We start from the raw sequence: 18,208 nt of genomic DNA, 5'->3' as shown, positions 1-18,208 counted from the left end.
CGACTGCGGCGGGGCGGCAGACATTTTGGCCCGATCGTCGTCGCCGCAACACTCATCGCCAGGTGTTTCCAGAGGCGACTGCGGCGATGCGACCGCCTAGGGATCATCCTCGCATTCCAGTCATTGTGCCCGAAACAGGCGATGCCAAAGCAGGGATCTCATTCCAGTCATTGTGCCCGAAACAGGCGATGCCAAAGCAGGGATCTCATTCCAGTCATTGTGCCCGAAACAGGCGATGCCAAAGCAGGGACCATCCTCTCATTACAGTCATTGTGTCCGACCGGCAGCGCCACGACAGGGTGCTACGAGATCGTGCTCGACATGGTGCTACGGCATCGCTACGACAGTGTGCGTCACCATTAGCCCATTGTACATTGACGTGCTCGTCTTTTGAGGGGTTCCTTCTTGCCCTCAACTGCGAGAGTATAAAAACAGCTGCCCCCGGACGCCAAAGAGAGGGCTCCGATTTCTTCTGCTGAGTAAAGTGCTCTCCCGTCTCTCTACTTCGGTCAAACCTGACCACCAACTCTTTGCGATGTTAAAATAAACAAGTTGTTTCGTTGTTACCAGTCGACTCATGCTTTGCCGGGACCTTCGGATGCTTCCAGTTGTACCCCAGGCCGCCAGGCCAACGCTACCCTTGGGGCTTGCGACCCAGGTACAACCACGGGCGTCAGCGCCGAGTTCCCAACAGATCGTACCAGCAGTCCGGATCCAAACACTGGCTCGAACAGCGAGTACCGCTACGGTATACATGCAGCGAAAAACTCGAAGAACCGCTCAGCGGCGTTCAAATAGACATTAATGCTTTCGCATTCCCAAACCATAAGAAGTGCTTAGGTGCCCTCGGATATTTTTCTTCTATCTCTGTTCTAATTTTTCCCCTCCTCTTTAAGCGGGTGGGCGTCGTGCTTCTTTGAGAAGGCAATCGCTAGCTCGCCTTTCTTTTTTTAAAGCGAAAGCTTCACTGGCCGCGAACTTGCGATTTCGCCGTGGTCGGGCTCCGAGGAGGCACATGACGTGACACCGCGTTCCTCGTCGTTGCGATCGCCTCCGCTCGCTTCGCCAGCTGCGTCGCATGCCTGATAACATGTCGGAGGGTTGAAAAGGAGAGCTCGCGTGCGCTGCAACCACAGTTGAGGCGGCAGTATGGACGGCGACAATTCTGATAAGGAGGAAGAGGCCTGGAATCGACATCGGAACGAAATGAAGAGGAAATGAATCGCCCAGGGAACAGACGAACAGCGCGCCGAACCACTGGCTAAACGCCGCAACATAGCTATATAGACAACCAGACTGACCTGGACTTCCAATCAAGATTAACCAAGGCTAACCGTGCTATGCCTTAGCTTTCGCTACGTATATCCTGGCATAGCCGAGCTAAGCCACTGCCAATTTTTTGTGTGCTGTTTGTATATGTTTACATGATTATTAATAATAACACGCAGCTTATCTCAAAACCGACGCTGATTAAAAATCTTGAATTCAAAAAGCCAGTGATCTCAAAATGACGTCCGTTGTGAAATCACTGTTTCCAATTCGCATTGCAACATGCGCTCTAAAGCAATCAGTTGCAAAGTTTATTAGTGATATTTTGTTATTTGGTCAATTATGCATTTTGATTTTCAGTGTAAGTATAATGGACAGCTCTTCGAGTAATCCAGCTCATTGCATACATTTGTGCTGCATACCAGAGGCGATTTAACAAATTTTTGTTAACGTTACACACACATACATACACACACACGTTTTTATGTGTGCGTGTGTGTGTGTGTGTGTGTGTTTGCGTATGTATGCGTGCGTGCGTGGGGTGTCTATAAATTCACTGTCAATTCGCAATCCCTTTCAGGTGCCGATCCATTCCGTTACGTTAAACATCTTGTTTCCGTATGTTACACGCTGAAGGTGGCGAAAACTGTCAAAAACAAAATTCTTAACGCTCTTCTCGAACAGAACAGAACTGAGTGCGCGCCCTGGAAAGGATATCCAAATCGATATCGAAATCGTCTACCACGCAACGGTATCGAACCGCCCGCTTCCTTTTTTTTTTTCTTCTTATATCCAGTGCCTGTCCTCTGTGCGGCCTCTCGCAAACGTGCAGGGACACCGGAAGCGCCGTCTCCGCTTCACCGCTCACTGGCGGCGCCCGCTGAGGCGCCTCCGACGCGAGCGAGCGAAGAGCGTCGCCGTCTCGTTAGCGCCAAGGCGCCCCAACACGACAAGGCCGAACCGCTTTGCGCTCAACGCGGACTCTATTAAACACCGCGCGCACAAACAGAGCCCCCTCTCCGAGACACGGTTCTCCAGGAAAGTATACCAGGTACGCGCACGCACACACACACACGCACGGTGGCCACGGAACGTGTACAAGGTATGCACAAACACACACACACAGACACACACACACACACACACACACACACACACACACACACACACACACACACACACACACACACGGCGGTGGCGGAACGTACTGGCGAAGGAGGCAAATCTCGGGGCGAGAGAGCCGCGGCGCGTTATGTGGCACGGGGAAGGAAGCAGCCAAATTCGCGAGCTACTCTCCGCGAGAGACAACGGTCGCACTTAAGAGGCGCACCGCATTGCTTGGCAGCCGTGACGGCGACGACGGCGAAGAACGTGAGGTCGGCCACGGTGACGCGAAGAAACGAATATAGCGTCGCGGGGTGTATAATGAAACGCGAAATGAGCAGCTTGCGCATGGAAGGCAGCAACCGCTCGGCTTAAAACATTTAGCGCTAAGAGGCACGAATTTCCATTAGCAGTTTATAGCAACGCCGGTGCCTCCTTGACCTACGCCGGTGCCACTGCAGAATATAATGACGCTGGCGTACGCCCGTGTAGGGTGGCAAAACAGGTGCAGCATGGTTGACCATATCCTTCCTTTCATTCTATTTACCATCTTTCCACATCTATCTATCTATCTATCTATCTATCTATCTATCTATCTATCTATCTATCTATCTATCTATCTATCTATCTATCTATCTATCTGTCTGTCTGTCTGTCTGTCTCGCGCTCCGTCCATCCGTCCGTCCGTCCGCGTATCTACAGAATGGAATCGAATACAAGTTGCTCGACTGTTCAGCACAACGCAACAATGTCAAGAGGCACTTTTGACACTTGACGATATATATATATATATATATATATATATATATATATATATATATATATATATATATATATATATATGCGTGTGTGTGCGTGCGTGTGTGTGTGTGTGTGTGTGTGTGTGTGTGTGTGTGTGTGTGTGTGTGTGTGTGTGTGTGTGTGTGTGTGTGTGTGTGTGTGTGTGTGTGTGTGTGTGTGTGTGTGTGTGTGTGTGTGTGTGTGTGTGTGTGTGCACTATACCTCACGGGGACCTTACAGCCTCCGCTAATCCCTAAAACAGTGATAGGGAGTTGCACTGTTTTCGGAAACGAGCGGAGGCTGAAAGGTTCTTGGCCGATCCCCCAGTATGGGTATGTGGCATTGGGACACAAGGAGTATGGAGAATTCAATGTGCTTAGACATCCTACCGTACTTCTCTGTGCCCCACACATCTCGTCAACGTTCTTCTTTCGACAGGCATCATGCATCGTCCTCCGGGGAACAGGTAGACAACAGCTACAGGCGACAAGGCTCTGCTCGTGCCATTCACTGCAGGCTGCTACACCTCGCCAACGTCAAACAAGTTTTCCGTAATTTACGGGGAGATCCAAACAACGAGTTAGATCTACGAGTTCTTTCCTCTCTCTTAGTTGCAGGAATACCTTTCAAAACTTCTTAGGTCGAGAATTAGCTACCTTTAGAATTCGATTTACTCCTTTTTTATCGATAAACATTTGTGCAGACCCCAGTAGACAAGCTATCAAAATCCGTGACGTCACGTCGAGCTAGTTCGGGAACTACACATTGGCGTCGCCACTTGTCTATCGTATTCGCGTCCTTTCTGGCTTGCCAAGCTTCCTCTCACGGTTAGTATGGCTGCTTTAGTATAGTAGGAGTCTGGTTTACTAATAGAACCTAATCTTTTACTTTAGCGACACTTTAACCACGCTGCGTCTATTATGTGAAATGTTAGTGGCATCCCGTCTCCTGCGACAGCCTTTTGCGTCACCCTGTAGATGCGATTGCATTAAAATGAGACGTAAAGAAAGACAACAGCAGCAGCATCAGAAAAGAGGAAAGAAAGAAATTAAGAAACGAATAAAGAGTGAAAGGAATTAAGGAAGAACTTTAGAAATAAAGAAAGAAAGAAGGCGAAATAGAGAACAAGAAACTCCGCAAGATATACGGCAGCAAGATGCGGCCGTCGCGTTCTGCAGCACCGATGTCCCGTGCACGCCAAACAGAGGAACTGCACGTCGTCGTCGTCGTCGTTGTGAGGCGGGTCGCGATTGCTGCGGCCTCGGGTAATTATCTGACCGCCAGATAACGCCCCCCGGAGAGCGAGCGCTGCGACCGGCGCCATCTCCTGGACTCGGGCCAAGAGTTAAACCACGTGCGTCACCAGGACAGGCAGTGGGCTCGTCCCGCTCCAGAGTTGCGCGGAACGTGTGCGGATTAGTGCGGCTCGAGAACGCAAAGGTTGCTCACTCGAGGCACTTTAGGGCGAAATATGCGGGAAACAAGCAAGCCTAGGTATACGCAAGCAGGAAACTATGCATGCAAAACACGTTTACACCGGTCATTCTTGCTGTTTGTCGTGACTATATCTTGTGTCCAGTTGCCAAGAGCTAAGCCTAAGTATTTAATAACACATGGTGGTCAGAATCGTAGCTCTTCAATCACAGAAGTTGCGAGACTTCCCATAGCCTCCATATTTCAAAAAGCAAGGAGCGCTATTCTGAAAGAAAACTGTCGAATTCCGCCATATTGGCAACTTCGCCATCTTGTCAGCTCTGATAGGTCCGCAGGGTGGCTACGCCCTATCTGATTGGCTCAGAACGCCAACATGGCGGAGTTTACGCGTCCAGAATAGCGCCCCAGTATACAGTGTTTCCTGGGCCGAGTGGAGGTTTCCTGACTTATTGGTTTGTAAGGCGAAGGGACACAGACGAAGACGTTTGCTGACTTCCGCGCCAGCTATGGACAAGAAAACGAACTAAAAACGGCACTTTTTCAGCACAAATATGGAATAAAAGCTTGACAACAAGCGTAACAGCGTGAACAAGCGCAATAAATGGTATATTCAATTACCACTTTTCTTTCAGTCAGATTAGGCATAGCAAGCACTTTCAGGCAGGTGTTGGATGACAATGAGATTCATCTTGCCACTCGCTGATGGCGTTTCAATGGACCGAGGCCGGTAAAACGTAAAACTATTCTAATTTGTTTTTATTTCGAATCGGCCATTAGCCCTGCGTGATAGGTGAAAATGGCTCGGGCTCTGCCCATGTGGGCTGGGTCCGAACCATTCTGAGCTATCACGGAGGGCTAATGGCCGATTTGGAATAAAAATTATGTGCCCCCCACGCACTGTGGGAATATACGTAAGCGAAGCTTTCTGTGCTGTTTGCTTTGATTGGCGATAATTAGCGGTGATGTTGACGGCGAATGTTTCATTTCTTCAGCGTTTAGTGCAATGTGAGAGTAGTGAGTTGATGGTAAACGTTACCTTGCGTGCGCCACTGCTGTTTGTCTTCGTAGTGCACAGAACACACAGCGAGAAATGTTTGCCTCAGGCATTGTTGTGCGCCATCGTTAATAACCTGCGATAAGGTTAGTATTGCCATTGCCTTACACGGCACATCGCATCGGTGCAGAAGTGTTAAACTCTATTTGAATTATGAGCATGTACGTGCCAAAACCAGAATCGGATTATGAGGAACGCATTAGCGGGGTGGATTAGGCATTAATTTTGACCCCCTGCGGTTCCTTAAAGAGCTCCTGAACCTAAGTACACGAGCGTTTTCAAGCGGCGCTTGTATTGGCTCACAAGTGGCGTTGTCGTGGTCACGCAAAAAAAAAAAAAACCAGATGCTCCCAGAGCAGAGCAACTGCGGGAAAGAGCGGTTTGACGATTAATAGCTGCGCCAGCACCAGAGCGTGAGTCATTAGCAAGGATTCCAGCTGCACAGGCGCGCGCTCACGCCACGCGCGCAACCAATCAGAGCCATTTCGTTTCCGCAGGTGAGAGAAAGGGCAGGAAAGGGTTTCGCACAGGCTGCGCCGGCTTCGTTTCCGTTCAGTTAGGTCTCGGAAAACAGGTGGGACGGCCACGCATTGTGCGTTCCCCCGTAGAACAGGCAGTGTTCGACGAGCTGCGGCGAGAACGCGCCCGTGGAAAGGCTCGCCGTCGGCGCGCCCATCTAGCCATTAGAGCCGCCCGAGTTCAGGCAATTCGACAACAACGAGAAGGCCCCGAACTGAGGTAGCGGAAGGCCGAAGTAATTCGGCACCGTTACCTGTGGGTTACCTAACAGTGACGAAGGCCAGGTGCACGCAGGAGAAGCTTCGCTTACTCCCCATTTTCTGGTAGGGGCATGGTTGGCCATTTTTGGTATATCGCCTCCATCGAAATGTGGCTACCGCGGTCGGGATCGAACTCGCGACCTCGAGCAATGTCATAGCCGCAAAGCTACCATGGAGGGCCCAGAAGTGTTGAAGTACGATGTCGCCTAGATGCTACGATGTTTTTATGCGGCTTTGAGTCTGCACGCCGTGCGTCAGTAGTCCGCTTGACAAATTTGCAAGGCGTTCATTTTTCGGAAATAGCAGAAACGCGCTGTACCGTACCTTGAACTTGAATTTATGCAGTTTATCCGTAACCGCGGTCGTGCACATGTCTAGCTGGGGTGCCTCGATGTAGCGCGCATCGAGGCAGCCAAGTAGTAGCATTCCCTCGATCGCCTTCTCACGTCGTGTTTTTCCTCTCCCTCCTCTTTCCGTGTATGCGAGTTGCGAGCGAAGAGTGCCAAGAGTTTCGCGGTTCCATTGGTTCTACTCATTACCTGCCTGTTCTCCCTACCTCCTGTCTAGCATTCTATATATCTCCCCTCTGGACAGTTGCACGTTAGTAGAAAGGTAAGCGCTGCAGCTTCTTCAATGCGTTTGCGGGGCGTGATGGATAATTGCAGCCGTCAAGAGGGCATTGTCGCGATGCCCAGTGAGCTCTAGCGGGCATTGTGCACATCCGACGCGGTGCAGAGGTCCAAGCGAGTTTATCACGTCGTCTGTCCTCTATGCCACGCTCCTGTCACGCTCTGAGCCACCCCCCGACGCAGCGTGCAAGGAGGCAGCAGCAGCGCAAAGCCGAAGGAAGAGTCAAAGAAAGTTCGCTTTAGAACAGATTGAAATAGTTTTACCTCATAGGGCACCAGGCTAAGCAATTTTAGTAATTGTAGTAATCCTTGCGTCGCTGTGTGAGCCTGCAGCGCACGAGGACACGGTCCTAAAGCATTTGCCACAGAAGTGGTTTAGAATCTGGCCGCTTTAACGCGTAGTCTGAAGGGCGAGCTAGGACATAAAAACTAGACGTGTCTGACTGTCTCTGCACAGCTGCACAAGTAGCACATGGATGCGTTGACCAGTGAAACGAAAAATGAGTAAACTTTCGTAAAAGTCCCCTGTAGCCAGAGGCGGCAAAGTTGAATAGCAGTGGGAAAGGCTCCATGGCATTTGCAGTTAACTGCAGTAACTGTAAAGACGATGGACGACCATGTGAACTCGCATTTTAGAGCGCAGCTCTTTGGCGTCCGTTCCTGGGTTTCGCGTCGTCGTCGGCGTTGTCGTCGGCCTCGTAACCAGCTCCGCCCCCCTTTCAACCCCCCAGCGCTAGCAGCGACCGACTGATACCGCTGGATGCCGCTGACGCCGCTAGAGAGTCAAGATAACGTGACTGCATAGAACACCGTCGCCGCCATGCAGAAAGAGGAGGAAAGGGTCCCCCCCCCCCTGTTCTTGTGTGGCGGATAGGGTGCTCTTCAGTTGCATCAGTCAGTCGCTGCTATCTCTTCCCTCCTCCCTTTATCGTGTTGTCCGCTTGCTGCGCGCGCTTCTGCCCCCATCGTTTGCCGCTGGGTGTACACGCCGCCCCCCTCCCCCCTCTTCCTGCGAGTCTCCGGTTGTCAAAGCGCCGGCTCGAACTTAATTCCTTTCTTCGCTCCTCCTCCAATGCAACCCCTGTGCGGTGGCAATCAGAGAGCCAGATCGGTGGCGGCGGATCTGTATATGTGCACCGCCCGAGCCGAAATTGCCGCTGCCGTTCGCCCTGTGCGGTGGCAATCAGAGAGCCAGATCGGTGGCGGCTTGACATAAAGACAAACAGCAATTTCCTAACACTTATGCGGGAGAACATCCCGTTCCTCTCGCTCGTAACGCGTCCCACGGCTGTGACAACCTCGCGAGGCACTTGTATAGATCTCGTCTTTGAGAATCAAGCATTGGTGTACCAAGTCGAACATATATCAGTCTATTTCTCCGACCACAAAGCTTCCTTCATGACTGTCAAGAACTGTTAGTGGAGTCTTTGTTAAAGGAATACGTGTGAAAAAAAAAAAAATTCTGTGATAGCGCATACATGTGTTGCTCGATTTCTTTGCCTCAATCTATCGAAAAGGTGAAACAGCTTATTTGCTGCGCTCAAATTTCGCATTAGGAAGTAACGTAATCGTCGGTAATTTTTTTTTGGTTCAGCATTGCTGAACGCAAAGTTCAGTGTGCGAGTTCGGCCGTGGAGCCCTGTCTGACCTTTGTTGCACGCTACGCGCGCATACGAAATGTTGATTCTTGTTCTTCGAAGAATGAATATTGCGCATGCAATTGGCTTTGGTACGCGGCCGTCGTAATGCTGTCTATAATGTGCGCAGGCGTGCCCCATATTATCAGGGTAAAGGCTTGCATTTCCGATTTAGAACAGTGTCATACAGTGCAAGGTACCGACATGTTCGCAGTTACGTTTTTATCACTGCGTATATGTCAAAATTGAAATTTCCTCACCCGGTAACTGGAGTAGCCCGCCGGATTATCAGCCGGGCGAACACCTCCAGCTTCTCATAAAGTCAACGTCTCTGTCATATTCTTATTCCTCTTTTTGTTGTTGTTGTTGTTGCTCTTCGTTAATACTGGAACAGTGTAAAACAATTCAAACCCTTAAATTTGAAAAAGGGTGTAATTGTTTTCAGAACTCCCGCTTTTACGCCTTTTTTGTGCTTAAGCGTGTTCGTTGTAGATCAATTTGCACCCTCATTCACTTCTAAGAGCGTAAATTATTTCACAGCGCACTTTACCGTTAAGCGCAGAGTTCTGAGAACAGTCGCCCCGTAAGAAACCACGCTCGCACAGACGCACGCACCTTTGGGCAACCTCGTCAGGCGGGTAACGCGATACGCTCACACAAGAAAGGCTCGCCACGCGTCTGGGCGCCCGCCGAGCTGCACACTATCTCGCGGAAGCACCGACAAAGAAAGAAAGAAAGAACGATAAAAAGATGGCGGCGAAAGGCCAGCGCCAGGTCACTTTTTATTGAGATAACAGTTACACGGACATTCGATGCGCATTCACACCGCTGCCGTTGTCGTCGCCGCCGCCGCCGCCGCCGCCGTGCTGCCACGGTATCGACGCGCTTGCACAGCCCGCGCTTGAAGGAGGTTTACAAGGTGTCCATAAATGCGCAGTGCATTTGGCTGCAAAAAGCGGCGAAGCCAAGTGGACCTATCGACGCTCAATCGGCTCTGCCGCAGCGAGGGCGGCGTTCTATGGCTTCCGTTATTAGCAAGAGCGTTGTGCGCATATACGATAGCGTTCCTCGTGAGCAGCTGCGTGCGCTCCACCAACGTTGGCTCCACACAGCGGTAACCGATGAATGGATGGATGGATGGATGGATATTATGAGCGTCCCCTTTTGAACGCCCGGGGCGGTGGCTTGCGCCACCAAGCTCTTGCTATTATACTGCCTGATGTCAACCGTGGTGCAGATGCAGCGCCCTCTTCCGACAGCTTAAGGAAGTTTGCGGAATCAGCAAGCGTAAGAGGAAGAAGGGAACAAAGGTGCGCGGTTCGTGGCACGCGCACGAGCACGGCACCGCTGGCAGTTGGGTTTCGGAGTTCGACGTCTCCACAGTTTCTACAGTGGCGAGTCTGGGCGCCGGCACGAGCTCACCCGAGCTTCCACCGGCAGCCGAGCTTTCCACCCGCCTTCCGAGCGATAAGCCGAGGCGGTCGTGGCGATGGTCCAACTCCGCGTGTGTAGCCACTTTGCCGAAACACAGTAGAAGCGGATTCGCGGTGCTTCTGAGCGGTATACCCACAGTAAACGTCAAAACAAATATATCTCATCATTCCCTCGCGCTCTGAGAAACGCCGGCGCTTTCATTTCGCTCTCGTCTCGCTCACGGTGAACGTACGACGTCTGCAGCGCTACCTGGCGCCGCTGCGCCTCACCCCAGAGCTCTGAGAAGCCTGAGACCACAGCTCTGAGACGCAATGCTAAACCTTGCTATAGTTTTCAATGCCCCGACTTCATTTAGTTATGCTTTATCTCCAGTCGGTGCTTAATTACATTTATTGCCCACCTAAGAGTCACCTAAGAGAGATAAGGTATCTTATAATCTGCGCCGGTATTGCACATTCAATAAGGGGCATCAGTCAATCATGTGGAATAGCCCGAGAATGGAGAAATAACGCGACTCGGCAATGCTACACGCCAACTTGCAATTCACGAGCGCTACAGTTATACCGATCGAAGAAAGAACGATAAATCCCTCCTTCGTTCTTTCTTCCGCTCGTTCCTTCCTTCCTGCTTTTCTTTGTTGCTTCGTCAGTTCATTCATTCATTCATTCATTCATTCATTCATTCATTCATTCATTCATTCATTCTCTTTTTCGTTTTGTGTCTTTCGCTCGTTCATTCGTTGATTCCATCCTTCATTCTCTGGTTCCTTCGTTCTTCCTTCCACTTGTAACGGCTTTCCTATACCTTCCTTTGTTGCTCCGTTCGTTCATTTACTCATTAGTTTTGTGTCTTCCTCTCGCGCCTTCCTCCCTGCCTTCCTTCGTTGCTCCATCCATTCATTCATTCATTCATTCATTCATTCATTCATTCATTCATTCATTCATTCATTCATTGACTCATTCATTCATTCACTCGTTCTTCGTTTCCTTTTGTTCCTTCCGCTCGTTCATCCTTCCATCCTTCATTCTTTGGTTCCTTCGTTCTTTCTCCCGTTCATTCGTTCCTTCCTCCTTCGGTCCGTCCTTTCGTGGTGAACGGACGGACGCGCAGAGACGCGCCAGCGCCAAGACGCGTCCTCCCTGCCGTCGCGGCCGTCCGTGCAGCCCGCGCCGTCAAGCTCCACTGCGTCCTCAGAGTGGCTGGTGGTGATGGCCCTGGCGAAGAGAGACCCAATTCTCCCCCCCCCCCCCCACCGAGAGCACTTACATGCCTCGTGCAAGGCACCCACTTACGCGGCTCCACGGCAGGAAAGAAGCGTATACACCAGCAGAACGCGCCGGCCGCGCGCGCCTTCGTGTTTGTGTGTGTATACTGCGGAGGCTGCTGCTGCTGCGTCCGAAGGAGGAGAGGCCGGGCCCCGTGCAGAGAGCCGAGGGAAGAATCTCTAATGACAGTAATTACACTCCGGCTGGGGTTCCACTTTCGTTTCCTCCTCTCCCTCTTTTCCCTGCATGCCGCTGCGGCCCGGCGTCGTATTCCTGCTCCGGACGCAGCAGCGCGGGTGCGCGTGACAACCGCCCGCCACTGGGCGCAGAAGGGGCCCCGCGCAGTAGCCAGCCGCCGAAACTTCCTGCCCGTCGGTGCAGGTAATTCAATTGCGGCCGACGAAGACGGCAGGCAGCGTAGTGGTATAGCATATAGCGACGGCACGCGGGGGAGGCGGGGAGTTGGGGGGGGGGGGGAGGTGGGGCGAGCCGCATGTAAATTCGCAACGCATGTGCGCTATCTCAGCAACGACGTAGTCGCAGGTCCCCGTCCGCGGAATATAGAAGCACGCGTTGCTTATGCGACAGGAAAGCATGCGCCACGCCCATTGGCGGCTGAAATTGCGAGTACGACGTAACGAACCAGGCAGCTATTGCCACCCAGACGCGCTCCTGGAGCGACCGTTCACTCGGATAGTCCGCGCTCGTGCGGAATATCAATGAGTAATGTAGCAATGAGTAATGCAGTAATAAGCGCACCGTGCAACGGTGACCTCATTACTACATACAGAGCTCGACAAGGTGTACGCACAGCACAAGAAAGCGTCTTACATACATACAGTGTCTATGTAGATGAAGACGTATTGTTTGCGATGGTTAGTTGGTTCATTACGAGAGCAAGCGGTATCAGAGAACACGAAGGACGAGCAAGATCTCTTCGCTTCAAATGGACTTTCACCGGTTCCTCTTGCCGTATACGAACACTTTTCCTGAGAGATGAGCGGGATCTCACCTCGAACACCGCCATCTTCCCAAGAGCAGATTCTTCTTAGCCATGCGCACAGCGTCAACTTCACCCGCAACAGTATGTGTTGCTTGCATGTGGCTTCCGAAATGTTCGCGCAAGCACGACGTACGAAGCCTCTCAGTGCGCATACGTTGCGCACAAAATCCCGTGCTAATTTAGAAACGCGGACGATACGCAGTAGGTCAGTGGTAAGCGCGTCCGATGCGTCGAGTTACGAACTGCTCATTGTCGCCGAAGCATCAGTTAAGATATACCCAATGAAAACGGTGGCGTCCAAAGTGTCGGTTTAATGCGATTAGCACTCTTAGCATACTTCACGCACTTTCCGGGATGCTTTCTATGTGTCTGTATTTCAATTTCGCTAACCGTTTTCCCACAAACTTGATTCACTGGTCTACGCCCAGCGATGTGCGGTGCTGAGAGAATCATGCTTGAAACAAGTCAATGGACCAACTTGAGTCACTGAGTAAGCGGCCATGGGTATGTGGCGCTCGTCAATGAACCTGTGGCAGCCCCATTGTCACCAGTACAAGGAGCCTGCGAGCCACGCAGGAAGAGAACGAAGCCAGCTCCGGTGGTCTGGTGCCCTCCCCTCTGTGCCCAGTCTGTGGAGAAGATGAAACAATAGAGCATTTTTTCTTATTCTGCCGCCGTTTCACTTCTTTAAGAAAAAATCTAGAATCAAGATTTACACAGCTTGGTTTGAGCTTTTCAATTATAAATATCCTTTCTCTAGGAGCCTCCTCTCTTGGACAGTGCCACAGGGATATTTGCTCAACCGTGGAGGATTTTATAATTGCTACAAAGACATTGTCTTGAATTCTTAAACATTTTCTTTTGTTCATTTCCTCCAGTTAGCTTTACCATTTTCAGTTTTTAATAAAGATAGCCTAATTTCATCCAAATCTTGGCCAATCCCCCACAGTGGGTGTGCGCCATCGCATAAGGAATACCATACCATACCATACGGTGCGGCATGCACCCTGCCGTAGTACCCTTGCACTACCCGATTCACGGCCGATCCCCCAGAGTGGGTTGGGCCAGGTCATTGAGGAACAACAACAAAACAACAACAACATCGGCTACAACACAGGTGCCGTCTTCTGCATTTCTCATGGACGCCTCATGCCTCGGAAAACCTCGCTAAACTGGAGACGGTCTTAGCGACCTCGCCCTCTCTACAAACATCTTTCATGCCAACTTGGCTCACTTTGTATGTGTCACTGGGTATGCTCCGCTTCACAAATGGACCTCTTTGACGTCAACTTGGCTCACTGGCTAAGTTTAACTCAGTATGTACCGCTCTTCAATGAACCTCTTTCAAGCCAACTTACGTGAATCGGTATGTGCCACTGGGCATGGCCCCGCATTTCAACGAACGTCTTCGACGCCAACTTGAGTTGCTGGATATGTGCTACTGCGCATGTGCCAATGACAAAAGAAAATCCCTAAAATCATGCATATATGACGCGAAATCGAACTGGCGTCGTATATATTCAGACAATGTTGTCTGAATATGTATTCAAATGCGCCGCACGCGGACTTCGCGGCGGCGCCACGAGATGGCGCAACGTGCCCAGAGAAAAGCGCGATCGAGAGACGAGCCTGGCTGCGTATACGCCTCATACATGACGCCTTTCGGCAGTGGCAGTACGGCGTGCTGTTAAATTGATTCAATGTTAATTGCATTAACATCGACATTCATCTGAGATGGGTTCTGCCGGTTATTTAATGTATGCTGAGGGCGAAGCTATAGGTGAGGAGGCGGCGTCACGACAACACGACGGAACAGACAGACAGACAGACAGACAGACAGACAGACAGACAGACAGACAGACAGACAGACAGACAGACAGACAGACAGACAGACAGACAGACAGACAGACGCAACAAACGTATAGCTTGGAGCGTTTAACTGCGGTCGCAGTGGAGCGTTGCCGTTGCATAGTGGTGCCCTTAATCAGACATTTGGAGAGACGCTGGAAAATATGTCGCTCGTTCACGGGCTTGGCTAATGCGCTACTGAAATGGACCAGAACAGAAAGCGTAAAATTTTCTCAGCAGTTAACGGTTTCACTTTGATGCTGTCTTGCGGATACCTCAGTCGACCTACAGTTTGATGCGTACTCGATGTGCGCGTAACGGCTTGCAGAACCAATCGAGCCTGCACCGGGAATGGGAGAAAGGCTAATGGCGTCTTCAAGTGGTAGCTATACGAGGCGCACTCGTGCGCTTAGTTTCGAAGCTACAGAAACTCGGCCACGTGCTTCTTGCGTGTGAAAATACGACACTTGCCAATTATGAAGGTTGGGAAACCGGACGTACTTTTAACCCAGTTGGTCTTGAAATGCCGAACGTGGTACATAATGCAATTATGACGAAGTGGCATATTTTCTTACGCATTGCAGCAAAATGGCTAGGTAAAATGATTTTGTCCAGAGAGAATTAAAGGAGAGTGCTGTGCGTGCTTCTTATGGCAGGGTCGCGGGAACTGCAATGGTTTTTTGAGCAGCTCACATGACGTGATTCAGTTAGATATGCCCAGGAGTTCTTTTGCTACGACAGTCTCGGACTTCAAGAAGCGCAGTCAAACCTCACAAAGCTAGTCGCCCGAGACCCGAGATGAACCTCAAACCCCGTCCACGTTGCAAAGTTGCCAGTTGCTGAAGGCCCAGGTGTGGCGGTGAGGTGATCAAGACGCCTTCCGCGGTTACACAAGCCACAGCTGTGTGCGACCAAGGCGAAAATGGTTCCAAGTACGCGCGTTTCATGCCGCAATTAAGCTAGAGACTTCGCAAGTATATATGTCAAGTTCTGACCACGATAACCTCACGACCGCGACTTCCTCAAGTCCTGACCAAAGTGCGCACGTGGAATTGGTAAAGCGCGCCAGCCGAAACTCGGCAGCGAAGAGGAAGAACATGATTCCACATAGTGACGCACAGAGCCGGCGCCAACCCAAGCAGTCGAAATAAAAGATATATACACCGCGAGACGGTATGTATGGTTGAGCCGGAACGTGCAAGCCCCTCCCCGGTCTCCCTTGTCGCGCTGTTGCCTATCTTCCGTCGGCCGCGCTGAACCGTGCCGCTGCTGCCACGGCCACATAACAAGCGCCGCTCCTGCCATACTAACGAGGCTTTCTCAACACCTCTCCGCGTTGATCCGTGCCGCTAATTGCGTGCAGTGCCGCCAGAGCTGACGCCGTGGCTGCGCGGTCCGCGCCGCGAGAGGAGAGGTATTCCAGCTCCGTCGTCGTTCGTGTTGCCCTTCTCAGCTCCTATACACTGTAAAGTAATTTACACCCTTAAAAGTGATAAAAGGTATAAATGTGTCTATAACTAACAGCCCCACTCCCAAAAAGGGTGTAAGGGTGCGAGTTATAAAGATATTGACACCCTCTTTCACTTTTAAGGGTGTAAATCATTTTACAGTGTATATTTGGAGCGTGAGGGTGCAAGTTACAGACGGGTTGACATCCCTTCTCACTTTTAAGGGCGTAAATTTATTTTACAGTGTATAAGAGAGAACCAAGGCAGCGTTTTCTGTATTCTGCTGCTGGCACGAGCGTTTTGCACTCCCCCCCCCCCACCCCTCCCCGTGCCCCTCGCATTAGCGCTTTTGCTGAGGAGGTGTTATCGTGCCACAGCAGGGCGCGTAGACCCATGGTCTGAAAATCACACACGTTAAGCTAACGTCATCTAATTCTTTGACTGAACGCTGGCAAACGCAGACGGTTACTGACTCGGTTTTCCCTGTCACACCGCAGACATTTATCTCGAAGTTTTAAGAAAAGGAAAAAAAAAAGTCACTTTACACTTAAAATTCAGGGCGAAAAATAAATTCCAGATCAGATCGCAGAAGCGAGACTCGGACGGCTGTCGCGAATTTTTTTGCGGGTGACTATGCTTTATAGCAAAGTGCATTCAATGGATCACTCTAAGCTCCCGCAATACATCACATGTTCTTACAGCGTTGAATGACTGCTGCTTTGATCTTACGTTGACGGGAACGTGACGCAAGAGATAACAGATCAGACTCGTGATACTTAAAAGTGATTTATTCGATTCCCGGAGGACGTGTGGTTTACGTCAGAGTGGTAATTTGACGATATCACTTCATAGAGAGAGCTAGACGGGTATGTCGCTTGATCCACCCGCGCTATACTTTTTTTTATTATTTATTCTCGGTTTTTGACATATCACTCTGGTATGGATTACCTGATGCAGGAGGCCAGATCAAACTATAGTTCCCCCAGGTCGATATTTCCAGCCTAAGTACGCCTTATACACACTTACTACTTCAATTCTTTGACACCGACAGAAACAAAAATGCACTTCGCATAGGCAAAACCATACATGCACTACTGGAAATGGTTTAGAAGGCCCCGTAGGATCCTTCCCGTCAAGCTCGAGATACAGATTCCGAACACGTAACTGCAGCGTCGACTGGCTTCAAAGCGCCGTTGTTCGTGTACTGTCGACTCTAATTGAGTTTGTGGCGTCAGTGCAACCACTACTGTTATGCACAGGGCGCCATCCATCCTGACTTGGAAGGCACAGCGACAGCATGGAACTTCCGGTCAGCTTTCGAGAAGTTGCCGGAGCAAGACCGCGGTACCTCGTCGTCATAATAAAGCGGTTAGTTTATGACCATCGCATGCTTTTTACTAAGCTGGAGACACCGCCAATAAGCGTCTTACAAGTACTGGACGCCCTGCATCCAGCACTTGCGTGCCTTCGGCAGGCATCAGGACGCTTCGGTGAGGCACCGGCCAAGGCTTCCGGCGCAACTTGATCACCTAGGTTTTCTTTTATGTGCACCCAAAGCACGGTGGGCGAGGGTATTTTCGCAAGCCGCCACCATCGAAACGTGGTCGCGGCATTAGAACTTATATACGACGTCGTGCAGAATGCGAAGAGGACTTGGAAAGTTGGTGTTCCTTCATGACTGGCGTATAGGGATTGGATTACGTTCACGTGACATTTTATTCAGTCTTCGCTATTTTGACAAACAATCAGTATAGCTGTAATCAGTGCCTGCTTCTTGTCGCCTCTTTCTTCCGTGACGTGTGTCCATGGTCGCGTCGCGCTGGTGCGGTCAACCCCACAGATATACCCGCCGTGGTTGCTCAGTGGCTATGGTGTTGGGCTGCTGAGCACGAGGTCGCGGGATCGAATCCCGGCCACGGCGGCCGCATTTCGATGGGGGCGAAATGCGAAAACACCCGTGTGCTTAGATTTAGGTGCACGTTAAAGAACCCCAGGTGGTCAAAATTTCCGGAGTCCTCCACTACGGCGTGCCTCATAATCAGAAAGTGGTTTTGGCACGTAAAACCCCAAATATTATTAACCCCACAGATATATACGGGGTTACCGTGGCGGGCGTGTTGCCCGGAATTCGAAGAACACACGCGCTTTTACTTTTTCTTCCAGAATATGTTTCAACGTATGCGAAAAGTTGAAACCGCAAGAGCAGAGGCCGGGGAAGGAAGGTTCTCAGTGGTAGGCACGCCATAACCTTCCACGGCTCCCACGCCACTGCACGCTTCTAGTGAGACAACTGTACGGCTACCGCCACCACCGCCAGCGTACGTGCTCTTTCCTCGTGGGAGATCCACGCGGCTCGACTCGAGAGAGAGCGCATGCGCAGAGGTTTGTGCGTTCGTGTACGCCTCGCACGGCACGCGCGTGCGAATGGCGCGCCTCTGGCGGCGGACACCATCGCCACCACGGGTATCGCGGTCAAGGCGCGTGTGGAAACCTGGCTGTAACCTTCTGCAGCAGCTGGAGGAAA

Source organism: Dermacentor variabilis, chromosome 9 (assembly GCF_050947875.1).
Source record: "Dermacentor variabilis isolate Ectoservices chromosome 9, ASM5094787v1, whole genome shotgun sequence".
NCBI lineage: Eukaryota > Metazoa > Arthropoda > Arachnida > Ixodida > Ixodidae > Dermacentor > Dermacentor variabilis.
This window is presented reverse-complemented; position numbering follows the sequence as displayed.